The sequence below is a fragment of the Onychostoma macrolepis genome, chromosome 11, assembly GCF_012432095.1.
Source record: "Onychostoma macrolepis isolate SWU-2019 chromosome 11, ASM1243209v1, whole genome shotgun sequence".
Taxonomy (NCBI): domain Eukaryota; kingdom Metazoa; phylum Chordata; class Actinopteri; order Cypriniformes; family Cyprinidae; genus Onychostoma; species Onychostoma macrolepis.
The window spans coordinates 21,876,506-21,896,707 of NC_081165.1; positions in this window are offsets into that span (position 1 = coordinate 21,876,506).

A 20,202-nucleotide genomic window follows, 5' to 3' on the forward strand; every position below is an offset into this window, starting at 1 on the left:
CACTAATCTTTAAAGTCAACGCGCAACTGCAGCTGCCATTTGAAGTCCCGGTTGCTATAGAAACAGACAGCGTTTTGAGACGTGCGTTCAGGACTGCGCATGTGCACTGGCTGATCTAGCCTGAAAAATACGATTTTTATAACGCTATTTGAGGAAAAGAAACAACATTTATGATACAGTTGTCATCAGATTTCTTCGGTGATTTTAAATATGAAATTTAATTGTAAGCTTAGTTAACAGTTTTGGAGAATTTGATGTTTCCCCATTCAAAGAGATAGGAGCTGCACTTGTATGCCCGAGAGGCGTTTCAAAGATGGCCGCCGAGTGACATGACTTGTCTTAAAGAGACTTTGGTACAGTATAATGTCTGAAAGTATCATTTATGAGCACAGTGCTGCTTTGTGTACAGCCGTTACCGGGGAAACCGCTGTATCAATACAGTTCCAAAAGCGCCACCTAGTGGCAGACACAACCTCATATTTTAGCCTTTAAACTATTTTTAAGAAATAAAGGAAAGGGATGAGTCAAAAGTGTAAAGAATTATTTTAATTTAAAGCACACAAGACATCTTACTGTTTAAATGTTTTAGATTTTGGAAGGCTGATTTTTGAATTTTTGAAAGCTTTTTGTTCTGAGCAAAAACAGCAGGCGGGCTTATTGAAAGTGCAAATTAATCCTCTGCCATCAAAGCCGCTGAAAAACAAAATTATTCTTTATACTTCTGACTCATCCCTTTTAGTTATTTCTTAAAAATATTTTAAAGGCTGAAATGTGAAGTTTGTCACTTTATAAAACTCTGTTTGTGAAAACCCGTATTTGAACTGCAAATCATGTTTTTTGCAGTCATTTTATGGTTTAATATGTTGCCATAGACATTGCCCTTCCCCGCTCATATAGTATTTATTTGATTTGTGCAGGTCTTAAAAAGCCTTACATTTCATTTTAAAAATCCTGGTGGTACCCTGTAAATAATTTCTTTCTTTCTTTTTTATTTTATAATTTTTATACTTTATGTCGGCTATTTATATTATGCAATGCTATATGCGATCCAGACCGGTGGTTTTTAATAGCACAATAACATCTGATTTAAAGTGAAAAACTCAAGTGTGTGTGTCTGTGTGTAAACATGTAATTTACCACAGTTTAAAGTACTGGAAAATCTTGAAAATGCACTTTGAAAGTGCTTGAATTTGAATTTGGTAAGAACCCTGAGTTCTCTCCATTGATCATCAGGGTGGACCAAGATGATGTTAAACCCATTTCTGAGTTTTTGCACCTAAAATTTCATTAAACATCTGGATGGACGAGAAGAAGCCTTGACTATTTCAACAGAGCAAGCAAATCCTGTATTTTCAATGCATATATCCTTTATGAATGCTCTATACATGAACACAATGAGGTACATATCGGACCCGAGGGACAGAGAGAAAAAGACAAAGAACACAGGTAAACAGTGTTTTCAGGCCCATCTGCAGAGACTCTCCTGGATTAAGGGGCCACCAGTGGCTACACACACGTCTCTGATCTTGGCTTCACAAGAGTGGAAAGACTGTTGGATGCTTGTTATAGTCACCCCTTACTGAGAGACACATGGACATACACACACATAGATATGTGCTTTGTCTTTATGTGTTTAGAGAATATACAACACACAAACACACACTCGCAATGACCCTCACTCCATTTGAGAGGCTGCACATACAAACATTATTTGATTAATCATAAAACAAGATGAAAGCGACTTTTGGAGAGAGGACGAGTGTGGAGCATCCTATTAGACATATTGCTTTACATAAATCTCATCGAAATGGACAACACTCAACATCTCCTTTAGTGACTCACAGCTACCCAAACCACATGCCGCCCATCCCGCTTTGATCTCAGCCACTTGCAATCCTCTCCGTTCCCTTGGAGGATCATTGTTTTCTTGTCCAAGAAGCAATCATTAAAACCAAGGAAACACAGGGCAGGGTTGCCGACCGGCCATTTGGGGCATATCCACCCCCTCCAAAAACAAAACACAACACCCTATGTTTTGGTCACTAACTCCAATAATATCACACATTTGAAGAAGGAATGTACTGATTTTAAAATTCTTGTCAATTCTATTAGGTCATCAAGGGCCAGTTTTACTAACAGCTCGCCCCAGGGCAAACCGTCTTTTGGCGTTAAAATTGTACTGTCAGGTTTTACTAAAGACTCGCAGTGAAGCATTAGTGCTGAAAAGGCATGGATACAGTAATTTTTGCGCCTGACCTTATTGAATATGCATTTCTAGGAGTTTCCTTTTCAGACGCAAAATTTATGGGACGCAACACGTTTTACAAACGTTTGCGCTCGTCAAAATTACTGGTATTTGCACCATTATTTAACGCCCCCAAAAAACATGACTTAAACTATTTTGCACTTGAAATTGAGCCAGGTCTCATGAAAATGCGTATAAATAGTACGCCAAATAAAAATGAAAACTCGTGATATCAATACGCAAAAATGGACTTTGGTGGATATGATATGCACATGTTTGGTGTGCATATGATACGCCGTTTTCGTGTGCATATGATACGAAATTTTTGGCATGTATATGGTACGCAGTTTTCGAGTACATATGATACGCATCTACCCCACGACCTAATCCTACCCATCGTGTAGAACAGGGGTCATCAAACTTGATCCTGGAGGGCCGGTGTCCTGCAGAGTTTAGCTCCAACTTGCCTCAACACACCTGCCTGGAAGTTTCAAGTATACCTAGTAAGACCTTGATTAGCTGCTTCAGGTGTGTTCGATTATGGTTGGAGCTAAACTCTGCAGGACACCGGCCCTCCAGGACCGAACTTGGTGATCCCTGGCGTAGCATTTACACGCCAAAGTCCATTTTTGCGTATCAATACCACAAGTTTTTGTTTTTATTTGGCGTTTTATTTATACGCATATATAGTGTCCCAAGCCATGCTATTTTTTATTTGCTGCCCTCAACTTTATTATTATAAATAGTCACGCAATACCAGGTCTATCAAAACTTCTTGCAACTTCTAGCATTTTTTGGCCTCCGGTTATCTTTTCAACGTACTATGGCTCCTTTATTTCTTCATTCTTTATTTGCGACTGCTCTAATTTGTGCTGCGCTTGGTATATTGTGTTGGTGGATATGTAAATTAGATGTTGCGTCTGTGTTCTTTAGTTTGCACATTGTTAGTAAATCACCCGCAAAAATTTCCAAACCTATCGATGCTCTTTTGGAATTGCGCTCTCGTGCTAATTTGCCCTGTTTAGGGCGCTAACTGGCCCTAATTGTTTTCATGTCAAGGCCAAAAAAATGGAAAATGGCATTCTACACTGTTTTGTTATAAAATGCTACATACTAAAATCAATCATTTTAAATGCTACAAGTGAATTTAGGCATCTTTATATTATAATGTACAGTATGAAAAATGGATATTTGTTTTGAGATATACTAAAGTTTATAGTATTGTTAAAAGTCTCTCATGAATACAGTAAAAACTGAAATACTGTGAAATGTTATTACAAATTAAAATAACTTTTCTATTTTTCAAACATTTTTCAAATATCATTTATTCCTGTGATAAATTACTCCATTACTCCAGTCTTCAGTGCCACAAGACATTGCTGATATGCTGATTTGGTGCTCAAGAAACATTTCTTATTATTATCAATGTTGAAAACATTATCACTACACTACACAGTACACTTCAGAATTCTTCCAGCTGCTTCTGTCTTCTGTCACTTCATCACTAAACACCAGTAACACAGTGCCCCTGGAAGCCATGCACGCTCATGCCATCACACTGCTCCACCATGTTTCACTGATGATGTTGTACGCTTTGGATCATAAGCTGTTCCAAGCCTTCTCCATATTTTTTTCTTCTCGTCATTCTGGTACAGGTTGACCTTAATTTCAGCCGTCCAAAGATTGCTTTTCCAGAAGTGGTCTGGCTTTTTTAGATGTGTTTTAGCAAAGTCTAATCTGGCCTTGTTTGCACCTTGTGGTGAACCCTCTGTATTTGCTCTCTAGTCTTCTCTTCATTGTAGATTTTGACAGTGGTGCGCCTACCTCCTGGAGAGTGTTCTTCACTTGGCTGGATGCTGTGACAGGGTTTTTCTCAAAAAGTTGCCCCGAATTGTACTGAATTGTACCGAGTTGTACTGAATCAACTGATCTGCAAAGTAGTCTTTCTAATGTTTGCTCATCGATAATAACATATAGAAAATTTCAGAGCCAACTATGCCTAACAAGATATTATGAATTGCCTGTGTATAAAGCATGTAGTCTTTCAGACATTGTGATTTGACCTTAAAGTGGTAATATAAATGTTCAGATCCTCATAAAGAACTGTTAGGTTCAAAATGTACCTTAACAGTTTAGGAGCTTTGCAAATTGTGAGGCTGTTTGTTCCATTTCACAAGGACACTTAGGTCCGGCCCTGATGAAATGTTTCATTACAGTGTATGGGGCATCCAGAAGGACACACAATTACAAATATAGAAAATAGGCATTTTAAAAGGTCATGCGAGAGGAAGCACAAAAACTCTATCTTCCTGGATAGAGAATGCAGTTGAGGGCAATTTTTATTATTGTGAAGTTTTGGGAAAAGATATATAGACAAAATAGTATGAATTTATTTATCTATTTATTTATTTATTTACAGGACACTGTTTAAATGTATTCTTGCAGAATTTATTAACATGCACTATTTTATTTTAAAATGATTTATAAAAAATGCCCTTAAAAAATAATTCCAGCCAGTAAATATGGTCTCTTGTTTATTTATTTATTTATTTATTTAAGACACACTCCTACTACATTTACACTTGCAACAGAGAGTGCAATCTCAAGTTTGTTGTCCTCACCACCAGTGAGTCAGTTGTTTGGTACATTTGTAGCTGTCAATCAAAATAAAACATGTGCGAGATGTTCAGCCCTGTGAAATTCTAATCGTATCACTAACCTATTAAAAATGCATGATATGATCCTGGGTTTTAGAGTTTTAGAAAGCTGACCCTCTGTTATTTTTTTTTTCCACAAATAAATTAAAATATGCTGTCATCAACAGAAATAAGCTTTCCACAGACAGGATTTGCATATACATAAGATATTGGACATTTTACACAAACTCACTCTAATTGGATATTTATTATGCTCAGATACTTTCAACTTTTCAATCAGAACCTCAATTTGCAATTGAATAAATTGTGCATTGGAAACATCCATAATTCAGAGTCCAAATATGCACAAGATTTGAGACTAGAGATAAATTTGAATAATTTTTTTGTCATTTACTTGCACTTTGCACAATAAAATCTTATTTAATTATTTATATTTCTTCATATTAAGAACATAAAAATATAAATAATTATTAAAATGTTTATATTAATCTATAAATATAAGTCAATCATTTTTATATAATTTATTATTATTAAACACATCTTTTATTCTTCCACATGCTAAGCCACACTGCTGTGAAGCCTTGGTGCATGCTTGGTGGGCTTTGTGGAAGGGTTTAAGTTTCATTGCAAACAAACGGTTTTGACTCTTGGCACCGAAATGTCTGAACAGTTTAATAAAAGCCCCCTTGCAGCAATTACAGGTGTGATCAACAGACTCCCAGGCTCCCTCAATCTCAATCAATGTTGCTGTGCTCTAATTGTTCCAGAGGCTCTTGTAGCAGCAGTTACAGGTGCAAATCTATTGGCTTTGACAGAACACAGCCACAAAAATATCCCCGACGTATTCCTGCACCCTTCAGGCAGGATTCAAGAGCTTTTTTTATTTTTCTTTCAAAGTCGCGCCTACGGAATAGATCCCGGGTTATTGAACACGGTCAGAGATTTGAGAATTAATAAAACACAGAGAAAAACTATTGCCTTTCAATTTCATCGTTCCACTGTTTTATAATTCATGAGATGCTTTTGAAATGTGCCAGCCTCAGAAAGAGATGGACATGGGGTGGCATTGGACTCTGATCCAACTATACATATTTCAGGGATTTGCTGGAAAAATGTGGTTTAAGTTACATATGACAAGTTATCCATCTAAGAGCTTCTTTTTTGTTTTGCTGGCCTTTTTTAATCTAAGTTTTAAAGTGCTTATGAAAGTTTTATGTGCTGCCATCTTTCTGTCTTTGAGGAGACTTTGAAGTGTATCCTCTACCTGACTTATATGTATTTTTCATTGTATCCTAAACCCTGACTTTTACAGATGCTTTCCCATTATATCATCTCACTGTTTCCTGCCCTCTGCTACAGCCATTTATCACACAAAATAAACGTTACTCTGTTTTTCTGTCACAGTCAATATATAAAGTATACAGTGAATGAAAACACATATAAAATATACATTCTTGAGCACCAAATCAGCATATTAGGATGATTTCTGAACAATCATGACACTGAAGACTGGAGTAATGGCTTCAATTCAGCCAAAATCCAGCCTTGCAGACCTGGTGAGCATTAGTGACTACATTCAAAAACTAACCAAAAAAAAAAAAATGTAATCTTACAGAATCCAAATGCAATGCTGCAACTGAAATTAAAAATCTTCCATCTGTTTCTACTGAACAAACTGCCCTACAATGCGATGTCTTAATAGTAATACTCGGTATGGGCGCCAGCACAGTGACCATTAATTAAAACCATGCAGTCTGTAGATGTGCCTCTGTGCGATGCAATAAAACATGTTTATGGCGTACTGCTGCCTGCCTTCCTTTTCCTCTTTTCAGCACTGTGACAAAGTGCACTTAGCCTAGACAGAGTGTTAATCTTGTGCTCAGATAGTTCAGAGGACTATGATCAGGTAGAGCAAGGGTCTTTAAACTCATTGGGACTACCATAGATCTTTGTCTCGCTACCCAGGGCTACTTGGTTGGCTAGAAATTAGCCTAGACTAGACAGGATCAAATGACCATGACTAGGACTCCCGTTACCTGATCTAAGAGTCTCTCTGGAGGAAACAGACGCCTCTCGCTCAAGAACGGGTTTCTCAGATGCGTAGGAAGAATGTGAGTAGTGATCATCGCGCCCGTGTAATGTTTAGCTTTGTTGTACTTGCTTTTATGTATACAAAATTCCTCCTTGTCTTCATCACCTTCACAGCACACAGATTAAGACAAAGTCAACATTCTGAGAGAACCCGGTGGCGAAAGAGCCTTTGAAGCCATTGTTGGCCAAGCAGAGCTGTATTCTGGAATCCCTAGAGGTCACCTTTGAGCAAGTAGCCTCCTCAAATCCTATTGGTCCATCTCCAGCTCTTTAGTGCTCCATTTATTTGCATTGCAGCGAGGCACAGGTGTTGCTTTCAGATTACGCCGAGTGTCTGTCGGTGCGGGGAAACGGTGTAATCAGGTTAGCTGAATAAAGAGACATGGTTCTCCTCTATTCACCGTTACAGTTATTGCAAAGATTCACTCACACTTTTCCACATGACCAGGTCAGACGCCATCTTTGGCACAAACAGACTGAAGGTGAACGGCTACCAGCCTCCACACATGTGGCTCAGGTCTGAGAGGCCAGTCTCCCAATGGCTACGCTCATATTTGGCCGGCATTATGGAGCATCTGCCATCGACTCCCTCAGTGACCATCAACACTGTGTCTGGATATGTTATAGTCCTCCAAAAACACAAGCACAATGCTTGTTGGATTTATTGAAAAATGCCTTAAAAACTGAATTGTGGTATCAATACAGTGTATACAAGTCTGACTATGCATTTATCAGAAGCTGTTTATTGGAGTCAGGAGGGTTCCGATCCCCTAAGGGGAAAAAAAAAAAAGAGATGGGAGGGAAAAATATATTTCAATGCTTTTGCGGTCACCTGTAAAACTTTTGCATGCTCTCGCAAAAGTACTGCATTTTCCCAAGAAACTGCATTTCTCTGAAAAAATAAAATAAAATAAATAAAAAATAATATTGCGTTCTCTCATAAAACATTTGCATTCTCTTGCAGAAGTATTGCATTCACCTGAGAAACCTTTGCAAAACATTTGCGTTAGCTTGTAAAACATTTGGATTCTCTTGCAGACCCTAGTAAAAATTAATATAATTAAAATACTTTTATTTCATACTAAGGATAGTTCAAATCTATTAACATATTTACTGACATATCACTCAAGACTTACTGATAGAAAAAATATAATTAAACTTTATTTGGAGTACTACTTATGCACAATGCACATTTCTTAATATTAAGCATAAAATGTGTTTTAATGTCACTATTGATGAGGATTTTATGATCTTTGTACCTGAAGTATACTTGCAATGGTTCCACTTTAGCCCAGTCAAATATAGGCTACTTCAGTATATCTTTAGTTGGACTTCAGCACTTCTGCACAATTAAAGTGCATTAAGTATAAAGTACAAAATTAATTGTTCCAGTTTAGCAGACTTTAAAGTATAACAGTTTAGTATACTAAAAGTAAAATTGTAGGGTATTTTATTAAGAATATACATATGTAAATGTATTTGTAGTATACTTAGCATTAAATAAATGTATTTAAAATACATTTTAGCATATTTATTTTTCACTAGGGGAGGTATTGTGATTTCCCAAGAAACATTGCGTTTTTCAATGAAGAAATCATTCAAGAAAACTTCCGAGTGTACTTGCAGTATAAAACTACTAAACTAGTAGTTTACTGAGACTATACCTCAAAGTGTACTAAAATGATACTACATGTAGTTAATTAGTAAACTATCAGTATACCTATAAGTTCACTTTTAGTATAGTTGCAGTACAAGCTAAAAACATTGATGTAAACTAGTTGTGTACTCAAAGTTTACTACAGTTATACTTAAAGTATACTTAAAAGTATACTTTTATATACTAGAAAGTGGGGCAATTTAGTCCCAAGGAGTATTGAAATAGTACACTTACAAGTATACTACTACACTGATATTTGTATACTTGCTACATAAAGTATACTTAAAAATATACTTGAACTTTACTTAAGTATACTTAATAAAATTAACTTAAAGTATAGGCTACTACTTTTTGGTAAGGGTAGGCTGGAATAAAATGTTGTTTATTCCTCAGCAGGAATATACTGTACAGCATTAATAGTCCATGCAGACAGCTAGTCACTCAGAAATTAATATTCTGTCTTCATTTCCTCACCTTCATGCCATTCCAAACCAAGAACCTAGTTATTTATTTATTTATTTTTAAGCTCAAACTGCTCTTTTCCATACACTGAAAATGGAGACCAGGGGCTGTTGATCTTGAAAAAAAATAAGAACTTATAACCCATCATTCTTCTATATTCAAATGATGCCACATGATACTTTTGTTCAAGGAAGTGGAATGATATGCCTGATATGTAATTACTTATTGAAAATCTTGCTTGACAGCCATGGTCACCATTCACTGTCATTGCATTCAAAAAAGTAGCTTGGACTGCTATAAATAACTCTATTTGAGTTCCACAGAAGAAAGAAGTTTTGAGTAAATGACTTTTCATGCTGTCAACAGTCTTTAAAAACAGGTCTATGTTTATTGTTGTGTAGAAAAATGAAAGTGGCTACATTTGACTAGCCATCATGCGGTTTGTAATATTCTAAAGGTCTTATAATATTCAAACATGTCAGCTGCAAACTCTTTTTTTTTTTGCCTCAAAAGGCAGAAAGTAAGGAATCAGGCAGCTTGATAGAAATTAAATTAGCTTCAATAAACTACTGCTTGCTTATCTCACTTAGCTTAGCAACTTATCCTAGGTCTTAGTACTGCATATGATTCCACACAGATTTCCTCACGTACTTAAAATGACAAATCTTTGTTATCTTCAAGATACCAAGTTAAAGTCTGCCAGTAAAGACTAGGCTAATCCATGTACTAAAGGATTCCTGATGCTCACTACTGTGCTAATCCCAGAGATACGAGATGAGGTCTATCCTGAAGTGGTCATTCTAGTCCCTGCAAAGAACTAGCCCCTTTTCTGTTAGCCACTTTTGAAGGAAAAGAGATCACGGTAGGATCCAGAGTAGGTATAACAGAAAATAATGCTTTTGTTAATTACATTTTAACAGTCCAGTTAAATCAAAATACAATTTCCCTCCAGTAATTGTGCCATTTGTCACTATGGAGATGATCAAATAGTCTCTTTGTGGCCAAACAACAACATGGAGGAGACATGCTGTTACTAGTTTCCTCCAGAATGTCTGCCCACCAGAATGCCCTTTAAATGGGCACGGCCTGAGGTCTGCCTACAGAGATGATGAAAATCTATAGTGCACTGTTCCTGTGCACCTGAGTCCACCGCTGCAAAGGAGTCTCTTATCTGCAGGGTGAATAGCACAGATGGGCACAGATGTTCTTGGCTTCAGCTGTTCTCTAAAAAGAAAACTCTTAGATTTAAGTGTGTAACGGACTTTATTTCTATCTTTTGCTGTAGAGTGTCAGCAGGAAATATCACTTTATATTTCCAAACATTCTTTTTGCCATTAACTGTAATAATCCAGTGTGATTTTTGTATGCACAAGGAGTCTGACAACAGTCAGTGCTCCACACAGAGATCTGAGCTCATCATCATCCAGTACGTCACGAAGAAACAGAAAAACTGAGACAGACTAAATCCAGAAGAACTGTGGCAACGTCTCCAAGACGCTTCAAGAAACCTACCTACAATGGTATCTGAAAAATACTAATGGCCAAAGACTTTTGCACAGTAGTGAATATAAATGCATAATTTATGTGTACAAAGTAGGATTAAGCTGTCAGCAGTAGAGCTGCAATATTGCTCCATGCTGGTTTTATACAAAATCTATAGACTGGTATTAGAATAGATATGTTTAAAAGTACTTATTTCATACAGTAATTAAAAATAAGGTTGCACTGAAATGAAAAGGAATCGAAAGAAGTTTTTGGTTGCAAGGTTTGTTTGGTTGTTTTACACACTGACTGAAAACATAATGCATTCTTGGTCCTGAACCCAATCAGAGACCCTGTCAGTTAAGACTAAACAAGGCATTGATTTTAGCGAAACAAGTCACAACCTCAAAACCTTATCATGGGAATGTTAGCTAAATTTATACTGTAATCTCAAAAATACCTGTAAATACATCTACAGATTTGCCATTGCTAGAATGTTTGGAGTTCTTCTCCTTTTGATTTGAATGTATTTGTTACAGTATATCTCTTTTGAGAAGATTTTTCAAGAACTTGTTTTCCAATTATTTAGTTGGCAAGCTTGCATTCAGATCTGCCTTCAATCAACAATCTTAGATAGAACCAATACCCTACCCTACATTTTTTTCTTTCTTTTCCGATAATCTGTTTCACTCAGATGTACTTTAAAATAAAGCAGAAAAGATCTGTCGCTAATACTGCTACATTGCAAATGCATGAATGTCATTGCATAAGATAACAAAATATTTTAAAAAAGCTGCTTGGCCTTTTCTTCACTTATTATTAATTGTATTTCTAACCAACTGTGAATTCATCACATTCACTTTCATCAGAAAGTTCCCAAATGCTTTTTATCATGATTTTGAACAATGTATTTTTTTTTTTTTTTTTTTGGTATTCTAGGTTTTAACCTATTCTAGGTTTTAAATATAGGTTTCAATTGATATACATTTTAAATATATCTTCACTCTCAGTAATAAAGGTACAAAAGCTGTCACTGAGGCAGTACCTTTCCAAAAGGTACATGTTTGTACCTAAAGGGTCCATTTTGGTACCTTAAAGGTACATATTATTATACTTAAAGTGTACATATTTGAACCTAATAGGTACAAAAGTGTGTTAATATCACTGTTTTTTATGTGTCAAATCAGGTAGAAATAGCTCTTTACATTAACAATTGCGGGTTGCCACATTTTACAGTGTAGGGCCACTTCAGAACCCTCCATATCTCTTTAAGAATGAAAATGCAATCATTTTAACAAAGTAACAAACCAATGTCACAAGACAACACTTGCTCTAGCTACTTGATGAAATCATCATTTATTATTTTGGTCCACACAGTGCTGGCATTTCCACTGATAATCTTACATTTGTTGATCTTGTAATTCATTTTAAGGAAAGCATTTGATTTTCTGATTGCTGTTGCAAATTCTGCTCATTTATAATTTGGTACACCCAATTGCACTTTATGCAGTCTTGTGAAGTCAGCATTCAAATATTCAAATTCTATTTGTTCTTATTTTTCCAGCGCTTTTCTTTTAGTTCTTATGTAACTCTTGTTATTGTCTATTTAAAATAATCTAAATTATGTAGTTTGTTTTTGTAATACTTGTTGTGCGCTATCTTATGTAGCACCATAGTCCTAGAGGAACACTGCTTTGTTTTTGCTGTGTGCAGGCTCTATAGAGCTGAAATGTCAATAAAGCTTCTCTGACTCTGATCAATATATTGTCTTATCTGGTGTTTTGTCAGCATTTGGACTATGGCATTGTATGTCATCATTTTCCAGCAAAATGAATGCTGTTATATATTATAGCTGTTTAACTGCAGCTGCAAAATTAATGTAATTATTTGTTAAGTAATACTGAATAATTATAATAAATATGAACAAGCATTTGTATTATAAACTGATGTCTGACGTCTATTTTGGCACAGAGGTCAGAACCTGACTGAATTTTCTAGCCCGCACTTAGGATTCCCGACGGAAGTTCGCGCTTGCCGCGTTAAAGGAGGAGAGTAGAGCCGTGTACACAGAGACCAGGCGAAGGTCAGCTGGAGGGTACCTGACAATGTCTTTAGCCCCAGAGGAGTTTCTGCAGACTGAGATGAGATGGCCCCATCTCTACACTACATGCTTCCAAAAATGAGTTGCGGTCCTCTGGGAATAACTGTCATAAACAGTGGGAGGTGAACAGTACCATATTCTTCAGACCAGTTCAGCCAAATCCCTTAAATCAACAAATATATAAACAAAGAAAAATATGGCTTGGAAAACACACATGGTCAGAGAAGACTCTATAGGACAGCGGGCTAGAAATAATAAAAAATGATTAAACAGAGGCTTTTCGCCCTTATTTTTTTAATGGATTCTGTTTTAATTCAAACTCCTCCACAGTAGAGAAAAGAAAAGAAGAAGTGCAATTACACACCTGGGGAACTCCCAGCCTCCGATCTGTAATCATCAAGATGCCCATTAAATGCTGTGTGACACATGAAGAATTTCAATGAGGAAAATCTGCTCTGGAGAAATGCAGATGCTGTATTTCAAGAAATTATACATAGGTGATGTTGTCTGAGAGGTGCGATGCTCCTACTAATGCGCTTGTTATCTCAAAGGTTCAAAAAAACCTTCTCACAGGTTTTTTTGTTTAATAACAGCAACACATCCAAGAATGTTCTTTGGTAATATAATGATAGCATCGAGAACATATACTCAGCTGGATCTTTGCGTATATACTACACCCACTCACCACTCAGTGCTCAGCGGCCACTGTGAGCTCACCGGAGCCGCACGTCAATCCTCTGTCACATTAAACACCACCTTGGTGGGTTCCAGAACAAACCGTGACAGCTGGTGTCTTAATTATCAAGGCCTTTTCTCTCTCCTTCTCTCTTCCGTTCTCATTCTTTTCAGGTTGTGACATCTCTCTGTTTTCTTAGGTGAAGGGGCGTGAGGGACGCACATCTGAGGGGGAGAGTCGAAGGTGAAGAAGGCTCGTGTACACACAGCAGCTTGTTTTGCCTGAGTACCGGAGCTTTGGCTGTGTCCGCTTTCATTTCGAAAAACAATAGGCCCATTCACAATCACCTCCGTGTTTTTCTTCCGAAAGCAGCAGACCTCTCGGCCAAGAACACCACGGCGGCTTTATTCTAGCTCGTTTGATATAGTGGAGCTATTTCTAGAACTTTTCTAATCATCAAAACACACAAAAGTGCATCCACTCTGGGACTGCTCAGAATACCAAAGCCAGAGCTCATTAAATGCTATGTAAGTAAAATGAAGCTGTTGGTACATATGAGCATCCAAAGATAAAAGTCAAAGATTTTTTTTGCATTTATTTCATTAATTAATAATTTTTTTCTTTTCTTTCTTTTTTCAATTCTGTTCAGACTTAATTAATTTTCAGACTTAACTTTTGCATTTCAGGGGATAATTCTTTTTGACAAGTGTTTTCAACACGTACAGTCCCAAGAGTGCCTCATATTAGGATTACCTTTATTAACATTGTCAGTGGCAAAAAAGAATAAACAAATAAACAAAAAATCTAAATGCAGTAAAATAATGAACTTTTAAATAAGTCACAAAAAAATGTATTAAAGTTATGTTTATGCAAAATATGCAAACGCTGGCATCCATGGGACAGATAGGCCTATTTAATATTTGCCATTAACCAACATCAGTTACACAAATACAGTACATAATCATTTATTCAGCACATGAGCTAAAATTGGTGAATCAAAATTAATCGGATGCAATATGTTGAGGTTTTCAGAGTGGGTTCGGTTAATGGTTTGATTTTAGCGAAAGCCTGGATGAGAAGATTCTGAGACGCAGACCACAGTGAACAAAGAGAATGGAAGTAGCAATGTGGTCACACTTGCAGAATCACATCGAGCTAAATGGTGATGTTGATATCTATATGAACGCAGCTCAGACATTGCTTGAACATGTGGACATGCACAAATAAAGAGCTCAAAATAATGGAGCTGCACCTGAATTCAATTTGCAGAATCCAGACTGTGCTGTATGGTGCAACTGGAAGAAAGCTTGTCTGAAATAGTGACAGCAGAGCAGAGGAGGGTACACAGTAAGGGACAAAGCCTTAAAAATGAAAATGAAATATATTGTCACATATTTTTTTTAAGCAATATTATTTCTATTTGAGTGTCATACACTACAAGCAAAATAAACCTTGTTTCATTACTGAATGAATGAGTGTTTGAATGAAACGGTTAATTGAGTGATTCAATGACACACTAAAAAAAATGGCATACTTCTTTACTATCCACCTTTTTCCTGAATGCAGAAGTCTTGCTTGACTCATTTTGGAATGATGTATTACATTTCTGGTCTCTGATGTTTCTAATCAATTTAACATATTTTCCAAGCCAATAATATAAAGTTAGACCTATAAAAATCGTTTTAAAAACATGACGCCATAGTGTCACACTGTGTTGCAATGACCGTCTTTTTGCAGCAACTCATCTAGTTCGCTGCACTGAAAACATATCAGCACATATATCCTACATACAGCTCTCCACTGGGATGAAATTCAAAGGATTTTGTCCACAAAATGATAGGAGCACACATTATTTTATAATTTCATGCACAGTATTTTAACTTAAAGGGATACTCCACCCCAAAATGAAAATTTTGTCATTAATCACTTACCCCCATGTCGTTCCAAACCTGTAAAAGCTTCGTTCATCTCCAGAACACAATTTAAAGGGGTGGTTTACTGCTTTTTTTCTTTGCTTGATTGTGTTTATGGGGTGCAATATAACATGTCTTCGTGTTTCGTTTGTTAAAAAACGCCTTATTTTTCATATATTTCACCTTTATTGTAAGCCGCTTTCTCCTCTGTCATTTGAACGACCGGTTGACTTCCTGATTCTATGAAACCACTCCCTCAGAAACAGGCAATGGGCTCAGATTGGTTAGTTGGACCGGTGTGTTGTGATTGGCTAAACTGCGTACTGCACATTGTCCGGAAACTTCACGCTCATCACCTTCACGGGCGACAGCTGCATGTGCTCCGGTCAAATGTAAATAATGGTGTCAATATTGCCGTATCAGTTTGAGCCAGAATCAGACCCAGAAAGCGGTAATGAAGAGAGTCAAGCAGAACTTCCGCAAGCACGGCTCTTACAAAACGTTTCTGAATGGAAGTTTGCTGTTGTGATTTCATATAATTGTTTGAAGTTTGTACACGTTTGTCTTATACACACAAAATAGCATCGAACTAACTGGCTACTATAACCAAACAGCGTTGGCTTGTGTTTACGTTCTTGATCAAATCGAAAAATTACGTCATAAAGTATACATGGAAAATACATTTACAAAATTAGTACATAATTACAAATTCGGGTCCAAAATGTTTGTACGCATTTGTCATAGACACATGAAATAGCATTTAACTAACTGGCTACTAAAGCCAGTGTTGGCATTTGTTTACGACCTTGATAAAACTAAAACATTACGTCTGAAATTATACATGCAAATACATTTAAAATTATGAAATCTTACTTACAGGTTGTGGCCCAACAACTGCTGCCTCTGTTTTTAAAGTTGGAACTGCTCCATGTTTTAGTAATAGTTTCTGTGTGAATCCGGCATTGAACTCGTGTAGATTCTGGAAGCTGTCTTTCGTAAAATGCGCAGCACAGAGAGCTAAATTAGGATTGTAATTGTCAGGAACATAATCAAACATAAATTTTAACCATTGTTGACGAACTACAGCATCCGTAGGAAGCCCGAACACAGAAGACCTGACAGCTGGGTGAAAATAACACCGTTTCGACGGCATGGCTACAACTCTCCACTATAACTCTTCCTCTTCGACAAAGCCGCAGAACATGGCCTTGCCCCCTTTTTTGCATGTTCCGGAGGAAGGGGTTGATGCAAATTTATGGGTTTATTACGTATGCAACCCGGGAAGTATCTCGTTGTAGTCCCATATGAGTCGTTTTTGTAGGCATTAAACTTCCTGATTTTTAAAAGATCTTTGCAGATACTGTTCATGCACCAACAGCAACATTACACACTATTTAAAATGAAAAAAGTGAAATCGCAGTAAACCACCCCTTTAAGATATTTTAGATGAAAACCGGGAGGCTTGTGACTGTCCCATTGACTGCCAAGTAAATTACACTGTCAAGGCCCAGAAAAGTATAAAAAATATCGCCAAAATAGTCCATCTGCCATCAGTGGTTCAATCTGAATTTTATGAAGTGACGAGAATACTTTTTGTATGCAAAGAAAATAAAAATAAGACATTTATTCAACAATTCGTCTCCTCTCTGTCTCTCTGTGCCGGCGTAGCGCCATATTGGAGAGCATCCAGAATATGGCGTATCCATGCGTTACTGATGAATAAAGGAGGAGACGAATTGAAGTTATTTTATTAAGTTATCCTTATTTTTATTTTCTTTGCATACAAAAAGTATTCTCGTCGCGTCATAAAATTCAGATTGAACCACTGATGGCAGTTGGACTATTTTGGCGATATTTTTTATACTTTTCTGTGCTTTGACAGTGTAATTTACTTGGCAGTCAATGGGACAGTCACAAGCCTCCCGGTTTTTATCCAAAATATCTTAAATTGTGTTCCGAACATGAACGAAGCTTTTACGGGTTTGGAACGACATGGGGATAAGTGATTAATGACAAAATTTTCATTTTGGGGTGGAGTATCCTTTTAAGCAGCACAGCTCAACCCTCTTATATTTAATATATATTTAAAAGTTGTATTGAATTAATTTAGTTTGATTCATTCAGTTTAACATCGATTTCGATGGAGACCGAAACACGACAGCATCCAAACGAAAGTAAGAATCCATCATGGTGCTCAAAACATGTCCGGATTCACAGTATTCACAAAACAGCAAAACGCACCCAGATTACTTTAATTCTGGTGGGATTCTTGAGTGCACATCCAATGGATACTTTACTATCCCATGAGGCCATGGGAAAGGAGTTGTGAATGGCAGTGAAGCAATGCAACTCACTGAAAAAACTAACATGTAAAATTTACTTAATAAAATCCTCGTAACAATTTGCACTAACACTTTTTAAGTAAAATTTACTGCTTTCATTTTACGTAAAACACACTTTCCAGAATCAAGTAAAATCTATGTATTAATTGACTTAACATTTGTTAAAATATTAAGTAAATATTACTAAATTCTATTTAAGGTAGGATTTGTATTTATTCTAAGCATTTAGATAAAGTCTATATATTTTTTTAAAATACTAACACACAGCTGTCCTTAAAATATTAAGTACATTTTATTTACTGTTATAAGGTAGGTTTTATTTAATATTTTCATTAATTTATTAAATATGTAATTAAATATTACTACAAATATAATAATTGTCTGCATTTTAATAAACCACACAGCGTAGATACAATCAACATTTATTTTGTTCCAACATTAAACAATGACTCAGTCACACAAATGTATTGTTTTTAAAGTTACATAAAGCAAAACCTAAGTTTTTTAAACGACAATGTCTTTGATTGCGGGTTCAGATGCTGTACAAGTAATCTCATCTACAATTTCATCAATGCATTTACTAGGCACATTAAAAATGCAACCTAATTTAAGCAATAAGGAACCAAGTTGATCAACGATGACTTCACACAAATCTTCACCCTCTTTTACAAGAATTTCTTCAGAAGCAACAATTTCACTTTCTTCTACAAAACTATCTTCAGTTGGCTGATCTGAATACGTCTGGAATACAGTATCCTTAAAATCTTCAAGGCAGTGAGGAGTGTGCTTCCTGCTTCTATGTGAAGCAAAAGTTGAATATATATTGGTACTGTAGTCACAGTCTTTAAAAACACAATGAACAGTTTCGTGCTTTTTCAGATGAACTCCAATGTCTTCCAAGAATTGCCTCTCTGTATGACAATTAAATGAATTGCACACAAGGCATGAAAAGGACACAGTTTGACTTAACTGTTGTGGTTGTGCATGGTCTCTAGACAAATGTGCTCTAAGAGCCCCCCAACCTTTAAACGAACAAGGACAATTTAAGTGCAAGCAAGGCACCGACCAGCCCTGACCGGTATGTGGATGTTTCAATCTGTAAGGCTTTTACAGCTCTAAATGTTTTGATGTCTCAAATTTGCAATATTTGCATGGTCAAGACATAAGATAGAAGTGTACTGTTTATCCTTGATGACACACCAGGGTTGAAAACCATGCGTCTGACTCTGGGAGATTTCCTAAATGCAGTCAACCTGTAAATGAACAAACACAATTAGTTATATTAAAACAACAGAATTAATAAAAATACATTTAAGGTAGAAAATTACATGAGAACTAATTAATAAACAGAAGCTGAAATACAAGCAGGAGTTGTATTCTGATGTGATGCTCGTTAACAATCATAATGTCCAGGTATCAATTAAATAAGTTCATTTAAACACGCAAGTCAATATCAGAGCTTTTCAGACACTTTCTGGACTGAACAAATTTATCAATTTATTTCAGTAGTTTATGATAAAGTACAAAAAAAGTTAAATCTCCAGTTATGTAGATTCTAAATCTTAGATGGCTTATTATGATTAAAATGATGCTGCTAAATGTCGAAGTATTTGTACACTATTACTATTTGTAATGATATCACCAATATTTTTTTTAACATTGTTTAACCAAATCTTTTGTCTTTTTTTATTCTCAGTTTTGTAATATATCTGAGAAAAAAACGCTTGTGTAATCCACAAAGATTAACGTAAACTGTAGAAAGTATAAACGTTATTGTGCTTTTCATCCAGAAATAAAACGCAGCTCCTTGTAACATTATGCGTTTAGGGCAATTTTGGTTAGTCCAATAATCTCAAGGCAAATCGTGCTATAGACACGAAATGTATAGTTTATTGATTTGTTTTCACACTATTTTTTTCCGTGTCACTCAGCACGATTAGTAATGTTTTGAAAATCGTGATAAGTGTAACCTGATCGCATTTAAATGAGGGAGGTGGCAAATTATGTCTGAACTTTTCCTAATGCAAATTTTCAAATCAGCGTGTTTTAACATAATTCACTGACTAACACAAATTTCTTTGGTTTTAAACTGACTTCTGTATGAGACTATTGATTCATGGACTGCACTGGAAAATGCAGGCCTAGGTTAATGTAACCTCGAGTTAACATTACTAGAGTTACACAACAAAGTCAATCGGACTTTTAAAATTCTCATGGACCTATACATTGTCATAAATTACTACAAAAAAAGGCAATAATTTACCGTACACAATAACTTTGCATCCACATGTGATAATCCCAACCGCACGTGTGGCAATCGCAACCGTCTGTCTTGGATCCAAAATGCGGGCATGTGATTCAGTCACGTGGATGCGAATGTGCTAACATTTTAGATTAAAATTTACTCAGTATTTTTAGGTTTATGTGCAATGACTTTAAAACAGTTAAATAATATCAGAAAATGTATAATACAATTTACTATTCCCACACAGTTCATTTTATACATGAATTAATTGTGTATTTATTTAAAGTTTTACTTAGAAATTCTAGTTCTCAGTGAATTGTAATAATACAAT